The following is an 8661-nucleotide window of genomic DNA, read 5'->3' as shown; positions in this document are numbered from 1 at the left end:
GGTAAATCCTTATTCTTTTAACGGCCAACGGGCTAGGCGATTTGAAAAGCTGCATGTCATATTGCGCCTTGTTTATAACACGCCCACCAATCGTACAGACCAGTCAAGTAGTGATGATGTATGGGGTACTCTGACGGAAGGGCAGCACCAAAACTGTTCTGGTGCTTCATGTAAGCAGACTCTGCATTGTGCTTTCACATAAAACCTTCGTAGTGTCGTCCACCATGTCATTTCCATTTGCCCTGAGCTGCAGATGCGGATGGTAGACAGCCTGGTTGTTCCGGAAATTGACATTTTACAATCGCGGTCTGTGTCTTCAGGAGGAAGTGTGTCGCAAATAGTACTGAAAAACAATGTAGCCCGCACTGTTCAGCCTTGCCAGCCAAATATCTCGGCCCCGAATTCCTAACGTATACCACGTGATTATAAAATAATTCCATCTCTGGCTGCTGGCAACGGCGTTCGCTCGTGATATTCAGTTGTGAAAACATTTGCTTCAGAAAGCGTGACGTTCGGCATTGGTCGGAACACTGGTGTTGAAAACTGACCCATGGCTGGAAAAAAAAACCAGTAAGAATGGGTTGGTCCGCGGCATCACCGGAAACCATGTAAGCTGGAAGATCCGTATGGATGCGGCGTGACTGCGACAGGTCATTACTCCCTTGTATTACGCACGGGCGGGTCGCGATGATCTGTAAGGTCTTTCCAATGCATGCCCGGTGTGATGACCGGTTTGATCTTCCCACAGTTTGCCTGTAAGGATTGGTTGTGACGGCTGGTGTGGTCTCTCCGCCGTATGCTGCTGCCGTCGCTATTCGCAGGCCGATGATGTTCTTAATCTTCGGGGGTAATATATTGCAGGATGACCTAGGTTCACGGTCTCACATGAGCATGCTGCATGCAATACCCATACGGTAGAGTATGCTGACCGCTGTGTGTTGGTACAAATACAAGTTGAACGAATTCTGGAGCATGGGCAGAGGGACAAAAACGACGTGGACGTATGAGCAGCGCAATTGAAGTGCACGTAACGAGGGATACAAAAGAATGAGGAACAACGCAATTCGGACTAGCCGATATCTTTGCTGTGTCGACTGGTGCGCCGACGCTCCGCCAGCGGAGGCTACGAGAAAAGACGCGATCCTGCCAGGATTCGAATTTGGAATCTTCTGATCCGTAGTCAGACGCGTTATTCATTGCGCCATAGGACCGGCTGATGGGGCGTAAGGGGAATATATTTCGGGGGAGGGGCAATGCAATAGTCGGGGAGGGGGGGGGGGGGTCAGGCAAGCTTGCAAGAGTCAGGCAAGCAACATAACGCTTTGATAAGATGAAAAATCATGCTGCACCCTGTTCGCTAATGCACACCCAGGTCGCATAGACCTGGCGGCAGGCGAGCGGTGGGGATAAATAATTGTAACGGAATGGGCAGCACTAGAATCCTCCTTTTCTGGTGTATTACGCCGATACCCACCACTTTGGGCTGCCCAGTAAACTTCCTGCGATATCGTCTTATCGAGGCCATTTGTGATTGGCCAAAGCTGGAGGTACGGATGGTGGTCAGTATGCTTGTTCAAGTGATTAACGGTTTGCAATGCTTCTTCAGTAAGTAAGCACCCCGCAAGCAGCGTCGCGAAACAAAGCAACCAATGCTGCTACAAAACCCGGTGGACGAAATATCTCGGCTGCAAACCCCCATCAATTTATACCGTACATCTTTTAAAGAATTGCGCTTTTTGTTGCTAGAGGCTGCATAAGCCTGCGATGAGCGGTTGCAAATATATTGGCTTCAAAAGGCGTGACGGTCCAGATGAGCCTAAATACTGATGTTGAGAATTGTCTCATAGCTCTGAACGAATAATCTATGACAGAGCTTGATCCAGCACCACATTTTCGGATTGGGTCCATTTGGTTGACCAAGCTGCACGAGCTGGGCCAAGCTGCACATTACGGAGCAAAATTTTCGCCGTCTTCAGCCATCGTGAGAAAACGTATGGCCCACCTGTTCCGCTTGGTTCTCCCTATGGTTAAGGATCATACCATGATTGCCTACCCCTCCCCCATTGCATAACCCTTCCCCAGAAAATTTTCCTTCCAATATACAGATATCTGAGACATAAACAGACATCTGAGGTGAACAAAACAGGTTTTTCGCTGACTTCCCCACTTTCTTCTTAAAGGCCGGTGGGCTCAATCCCCCAACGCGACGGAATACGAAGTCACACCTCCACAGGCTAAGCTCCACACTTATGCCAATGCTACCAAGACCAAGCAAAACGAACATAACGCCATGTTTCTGGCCGTGATGGGAAAACGCAAAACATTCCTGTCCCCTTTCAATCGGACCTTGATCAAGGATCACGTCAAGCTTGCTTGATCCCTGCCCCCCCCCCCCCCCCCCCCCCCCTCCCAAGCACATCATTGTATTGCCCCTCCCGCCAAAAAACCTATCCTTGTACCGCATCAATCGGTCCTGTGGCGCAATGGATAACGCGTCTGACTACGGATCAGAAGATTCCAGGTTCGAATCCTGGCAGGATCGCACGTTTTCTCCTTGCCTCCGCTGGCGGTGCGTCCGCGCACTAGCCGGCTCAGTGATATAGCGGCTAGCCTTAATGGCATTGCTCTTTAGTCTTTTGCGTTGCACGCCAAGTGCATTTCGTGCTGTTCATCTGTTTATATCGCACCGCTACTCTGCTGATGTTTTAACTTCTTTCGATTGCCTGTGTTTATGGCAGCAATCAGTGGTCCTTATATTCTGACTCATCGGTATTGTATGCAGGACACTTATGTGCGACTGTGAGCCCAGATTATCCTGTGCTCGTTGTTTTACCCTTTGAAGCTCAAGAGCCTTATCAGCGTGCAAATAACGGTGGAAGAAGCGTACGGTGGAGAGACCATACTAATTGCTACCACCCGCCAGGACAGATATACGGTGGAGAGACCGCACTAATTGCTACCACCCGCGAGGACAGATATACGGTGGAGAAACCACACTAATTGCTACCACCCGCCAGGACAGATGTGCAGTGGAGAGACCATGCCGATCAGTATGACCCTGACCCCACCTTGTCTGACCCCTGCCCCCTCCTCCCACACACACCGTTGCATTAACCCTGTGCATAATGTGACTGCTCACTTTGCTTAGCTCTAGAATGTGGAACACCATTGCCTCGGGAGTTCTGGTGATGTGGTAAAAAATGCACGGAAGGTACACCAATCATTCGACTTAATTGTTCGGTTATATCCTGGTACTCGGTGTAAATTAATAGTCCCATTTGTACCGGTCTATGCAATGGGTGGATCCAGCATAACATTTCTGAATGAGTTTAGCTTCGCGGATCTGGCAATATTTTTATTAGGTCATAGAACAAATTAGAGTCCCATTTTTTACGTGGCACTAACATAGCTACATAACGTAACATAACATAACATAACATAACATTGATGACCTCGTCTCTTCCCTCCACTTTTTTAAATGATGTGCTTTCCTACTCACTGTCCCTTCCCGCTCCATTGTATTTTTCCTGTACAAAAAAGCTCACCTCCAAAAACTGCCATTTTTTCTTTGGGGCCATGAATAGCGCGTCGGACTGCGAATACAAATATTCCAGGCTAGATTTCTCCCCGTAGCTTATACGGAAATCATAAGATTTAATGTTGTAGCAAGCTGAAATATCGTCGCAAAACATGTGTCCGCAAAATTCTTGGAACTTCAAAGAACAGGATTTGGAGGTTAAGCAATGAACAATGGGTAAACAGACATCTGAGACAAGCGAAACAGGTTTTTCGCTGACTTTTCCCACTTTCTTCTCAAAGGCCGGTGGACTTAAACCCCAACGCGATGGAATAAGAAGTTCACCTCCACAGGCTAAGCTCCACGCTTATGCCAACGCTACCAGGATCAAGCAAAACGAACATAATGTCGTGCTGTCGGCCGTATTTGGAAAGCACATAACATTCCTGCCCCTTTCAATTGGACCTTGATCAAGGATCACGTCAAGCTTGCTTGATCACTGCCCCACCATACCACTGCACTACCCCGTCCCCCGAAATACCTGTCTCTTACGCCCCATCAATCGGTCCTGTGGCGCAATGGATAACGCGTCTGACTACGGATCAGAAGATTCCAGGTTGGAATCCTGGCAGGATCGCACGTTTTCTCCTTGTCTCCGCTGGCGGTGCGTCCGCGCACTAGCCGGCACAGTGATATAGCGGCTAGCCTTAATGGCATTGCTCTTTAGTCTTTTGCGTTGCACGCCAAGTGCATTTCGTGCTGTTCATCTGTTCATATCGCACCGCTGCTCTGCACATATTCTAACTTCTTTCGTTTACTTGTGTTCATAGCAGTAACCAGTGGTCTGTATGCTCCAACGTATCGGTATTGTATGCAGGACACTCGCGTGCGAATGTGAGCCGAGGTTATCCCGTGTTCGCTGTTTTGCCCCTTGGAACTCAAGAGCCTCATCAGCGTGCAAATAACGGCGGGAGAGGCATACAGTGGCGAGACTACACTAATTGCTACCACCCGCCAGGACGAACACACGGTGGAGAGACCACACTAATGGCTACCACCCGCCAGGACAGATATACGGTGGAGAGACCATGCCGATCAGTGTGACCCTGAACCAACCTTGTCTGACCTCTGCCCCTCCTACACACACCGTTGCATTAACCCTGTGGATTACGTGATTGCTCACTTTGCTTAGCTCTAGAATGTGGAACGGCATTGCCTCAGGATTTCTGGTGATGTGGTGAGAAAATGGATGGAAGGTACACCAATCACTCGACTTAATTGTTCAGTTATATCCTGGTACTCGGTGTAAATTAGTAGTTCCGTTTGTGCGGATTTATGCGACAAGTGGATCCAGCATAAAATTTCTGGATGGGCTTAGCTTCGCGGATTTGGCAATGTTTTTATTAGGTCAGAGAACAAATTAGAGTCCGATTATTTACGTGGCACTAACATAGCTCATGGCCTCGCCTCTTCCCTCAATCCGCTTTTTAAATGACGTCGTGATTTCCTAATCGCTGTCCCTCCCCGCTGCATTGTATTTTTCTTGCACAAGAACACTCACCTCCAAAAACTGCCTGTTTTTTTCTGCAGGCCATGAATAACGCGTCGGACTGCAGATAGAAGTATTCCAGACTAGATTTCTCCCTGAAACTGATACGGAAATCATTAGATTTAATGTTGTAGCAAGCCGAAATATCGTCGCAAAACATGTGTCCGCAAAATTCTTGGAACTTCAAAGAACCGGATTTGGAGGTTAAGCAATGAACAATGGGTAAACAGACATCTGAGGCAAGCGAAACAGGTTTTTCGCTGACTTTTCCCACTTTCTTCTCAAAGGCCGGTGGACTTAAGCCCCAACGCGATGGAATAAGAAGTTCACCTCCACAGGCTAAGCTCCACGCTTATGCCAACGCTACCAGGACCAAGCAAAACGAACATAACGCCGTGCTCTCGGTCGTATTGGGAGAGCACATAGTATTCCTGCCCTCTTCCAACCGGACCTCGATCAAGGATCACGTCAAGCTTGCCTGACCCCTGCCCCACCACATCATTGCATTGCCCCTCCCCCAAAATACCTGCCCCTCCTGCCCCATCAATCGGTCCTGTGGCGCAATGGATAACGCGTCTGACTACGGATCAGAAGATTCCAGGTTCGAATCCTGGCAGGATCGAATGGTTTATTTTTCTGACCGGTTTTAGAAAATGACCATCCGGACAAAAGCGCATTTAAAGTGAATTAAAGAAAGTGTGACTTGCCTGAATATAAATCTAACTATACAATCAACACTACAAGTAGTCGCTTCTCCCTTTGCTGTGCACGACCGTAAGACATGGGAAAAAGTCTTGAAGGATGTTATCAGTTATTGGTGGCAAGTATGCCTGTTTTGTGGGCGCTTTAGAACTCCCCTTATAAAATGTTTTGTTGTTGTGCCTCCAAGAATCACGTACCAATGCGTAAAACTGCATACTTGGACAGACTGCGCACGTGCACCAAGTGCAACGTCAAAAACTTGAATGCGTAAAAACGATACGCCGATCGTTTAACAAAACGCATACGCACATTTTTACATGTTCTACATTTTACATAGCTCAACAGCAGTCAAGTTATACCCACTAAACGTGTCACTGCTGAAACGAGTTACTTTTCACAAAGACATATATGCCTCCTGCAACAGTAGAGACGTAGTAAGACACAGAATGGCCACGGGCAGTACCACAAAATTCGGAGAGCAGAGGATAAACAACGTATGATCTCAGCGGTGAACAATGAACAAAATTGCCCTGTGAGCGAACATGGCCAAGCTGTCACGCTTTATAACAGTTGAAATGCTTGCTACCAGTGGTGCCAGGTGAATGCAGATTTAATAACAAGAAGCTGAACTATTTAAACGATTAACTGTGCTAATTGTTGAGAATTTGGATGCAATGCATCAGTTACGTGACTTCCAACTGCAACATTCAAAGATAACGGTGATTTGCAGCCTCCGTGGAACCAACACTCAGAAAATGCAATTTCAACTTGCAAAAAGCTTAAACAAAAAGTTTGTGCAGTGTGCAGAGGGGAAAGTAAGTGCAAACGACCAGGCGTTTTCGAGCAGAAAACATAGATACATCAGTTTTGAGGAGCTTTCAGGACAGTTTCGGTGATCTAATCAGCAAACAATGGCTAAAAATACACCAACAGTAATGAAAACGGATTGCTCGTTGAATTTAGCACCCTTCCCAAAGGGTGGGGGAATGGACACTTCAACTCGACTGAATAAGAAGCTGACTGCACCTTTGCCAGTCAGGCTCAAAATTTGGTGTCAGTTTCACCAAGATAAGAAAAACGAGCAAAGTTCTGTGCCTTCTGCTGTCTTGGAAGGGCGCGGAGTCGTCAAAGATTCATTAAATTCGACTTTGATCAAGAACTGCAAGTTTGCCTAACCCTGCTACCCTTCCCCCTCTTCCCCATTCCCTTTGCAAGGGACGACGCCCTTCCCGTTCTCATAGTGTTAGTGTTCTCATGGTCTCATAGTGTTAGTGTTCTCATAGTCTCATTGTGTTAGTCTGTGCTTGGTTCAACCTCACTTCAACCTATATTTTGGAGTTTTTTTGCCGCACTCAGGAGTCAACAGCCGGCCTTATCAGCTGTGTGTGTGTGCAGAATACTCTTGTGAGAGTGTAAACCCTGACGTTTGCACACCCAGACCAACACGCTTCTATCCTTCGTTCGTTGTAGTAACCACAAGCGTCATCAGTGTGCCAATAACGACGGCAGCAGTGAACGGCGGAGAAGACCCACAGGTTGGCACCACTCGCCAGTACAGTGGAGAGACTACACCGACCTGCACTACAATTCAGAAAGGCGTACAATGAGAGATCGCAGAGACCACAGAGACCACACCGATAATTCACTACAGGCAGAGGCTTAGTACACACAGTGGCATGCATATCGGACAGTCTTAATGGTATTGTTCCTAGCATACGGTGGAGAGACCACACCGATGAGTATAACCCTAACCACAGCTTGGGCTACCCCTGCCCCCTTCCCCCACACATCATTGCATTATCTCTGTGCGTAATGCGATTGCTCACATTATCAAAACGTTCTGTTGCTCAGCTCTAGAATGTGGAAGAGCATTGCCTAGTGATTTCTGGTGACGTGGTGAGAAAATACTTAGAAGGCACTCTCATCACTCGGCCTAAGTTTTCCAGTTTTATCCTGGTATTCCGTATAAATAAGTAGTTCCATTTGTAGAAATCTATGCACCAGGTGGATAGAGCAAAGCATTTCTGGACGGGCTTAGCTTCGTGGATTTGGTGCCACTTTTATTAAGTCATGCAACAAATAGGAGCCTCATTGTTCCGTGGCACTAACGTAACTCATGACTTTGCCCCATTCTTCACTTCACATTTCATTAATGTTGTCATCAAGCTTCCTAACCGCTGCCCCGTCCCCGCCCCACTGTATTACTCCTGCGCCAGAATAGCTCCCCTCCAAAAACTGGCAGCCGTGTCTGTGGCGCAATGAATAACGCGCCGTATGCGGGTGAGAAAAAATCCAGGTTTAATTTCTCCCTGAAACTAACACGGAAATCTCGAAATTTAATATTGCTACGGACTGAGATGTTTCGGAGCCAGGTGTGCATTGTGCAGCGTCAGAGCTTTCTTCGATCTGTCCAGCTCTTTCGTCGCAAAACATGCGTCTGACATATTTTTGGAACTTCAAATATTACGTTTCGGGAGCTAAGCAATGGACAATAAAGAAACAGACGTTTGAGGTGAACAAAACAGGATTTTCGCTGATTTTTCCTCTTTCTTCTCAAAGGTCAGTGGACTCAAGCCCCATCGCAACAGAGGACGAAATCACACCTTCACGGGCTAGGCTCCACGTTCAATGCCAGTCTCACCGATATTAATAAAACAACACAATCCCATGCTTCCGGCCGTGGTGAGTAGCACATAGTATTCCTGTCCTCTTCCAACCGGAGCTCGATCAAGGATCACGTCAAGCTTGCCTGACCGCTGCCCCACCACACCATTGCATTGCCCCTCCCCCAAAATACCCGCTTCTTGTGCCCCGCCAACCGGTCCTGTGGCGCAATGGATAACGCGTCTGACTACGGATCAGAAGATTCCAGGTTCGAATCCTGGCAGGATCG

General features: G+C 47.6%; 4 non-coding genes across 4 annotated transcripts; all 4 read left to right on the top strand.

Moving 5' to 3' along the window:
• The first annotated feature begins 2469 nt into the window (after nucleotides 1–2469).
• On the top strand, nucleotides 2470–2542 carry TRNAR-ACG (transfer RNA arginine (anticodon ACG)). Its single transcript has one exon. It is a non-coding gene; the product is annotated as a tRNA-Arg (tRNA).
• A 1539-nt stretch (nucleotides 2543–4081) lies between these two features.
• Nucleotides 4082–4154, top strand: TRNAR-ACG (transfer RNA arginine (anticodon ACG)). The gene has a single exon. It is a non-coding gene; the product is annotated as a tRNA-Arg (tRNA).
• Nucleotides 4155–5615: 1461 nt separating this feature from the next.
• On the top strand, nucleotides 5616–5688 carry TRNAR-ACG (transfer RNA arginine (anticodon ACG)). Its single transcript has one exon. It is a non-coding gene; the product is annotated as a tRNA-Arg (tRNA).
• Nucleotides 5689–8588: 2900 nt separating this feature from the next.
• TRNAR-ACG (transfer RNA arginine (anticodon ACG)) lies at nucleotides 8589–8661 on the top strand. The gene has a single exon. It is a non-coding gene; the product is annotated as a tRNA-Arg (tRNA).

The sequence above is a fragment of the Pollicipes pollicipes genome, unplaced genomic scaffold (assembly GCF_011947565.3).
Source record: "Pollicipes pollicipes isolate AB1234 unplaced genomic scaffold, Ppol_2.1 Scaffold_6052;HRSCAF=7182_pilon_pilon_pilon, whole genome shotgun sequence".
NCBI lineage: Eukaryota > Metazoa > Arthropoda > Thecostraca > Pollicipedomorpha > Pollicipedidae > Pollicipes > Pollicipes pollicipes.
The sequence above is the reverse complement of the archived record's forward strand: the minus strand, read 5'-3'. Positions and strand labels throughout refer to the sequence as shown.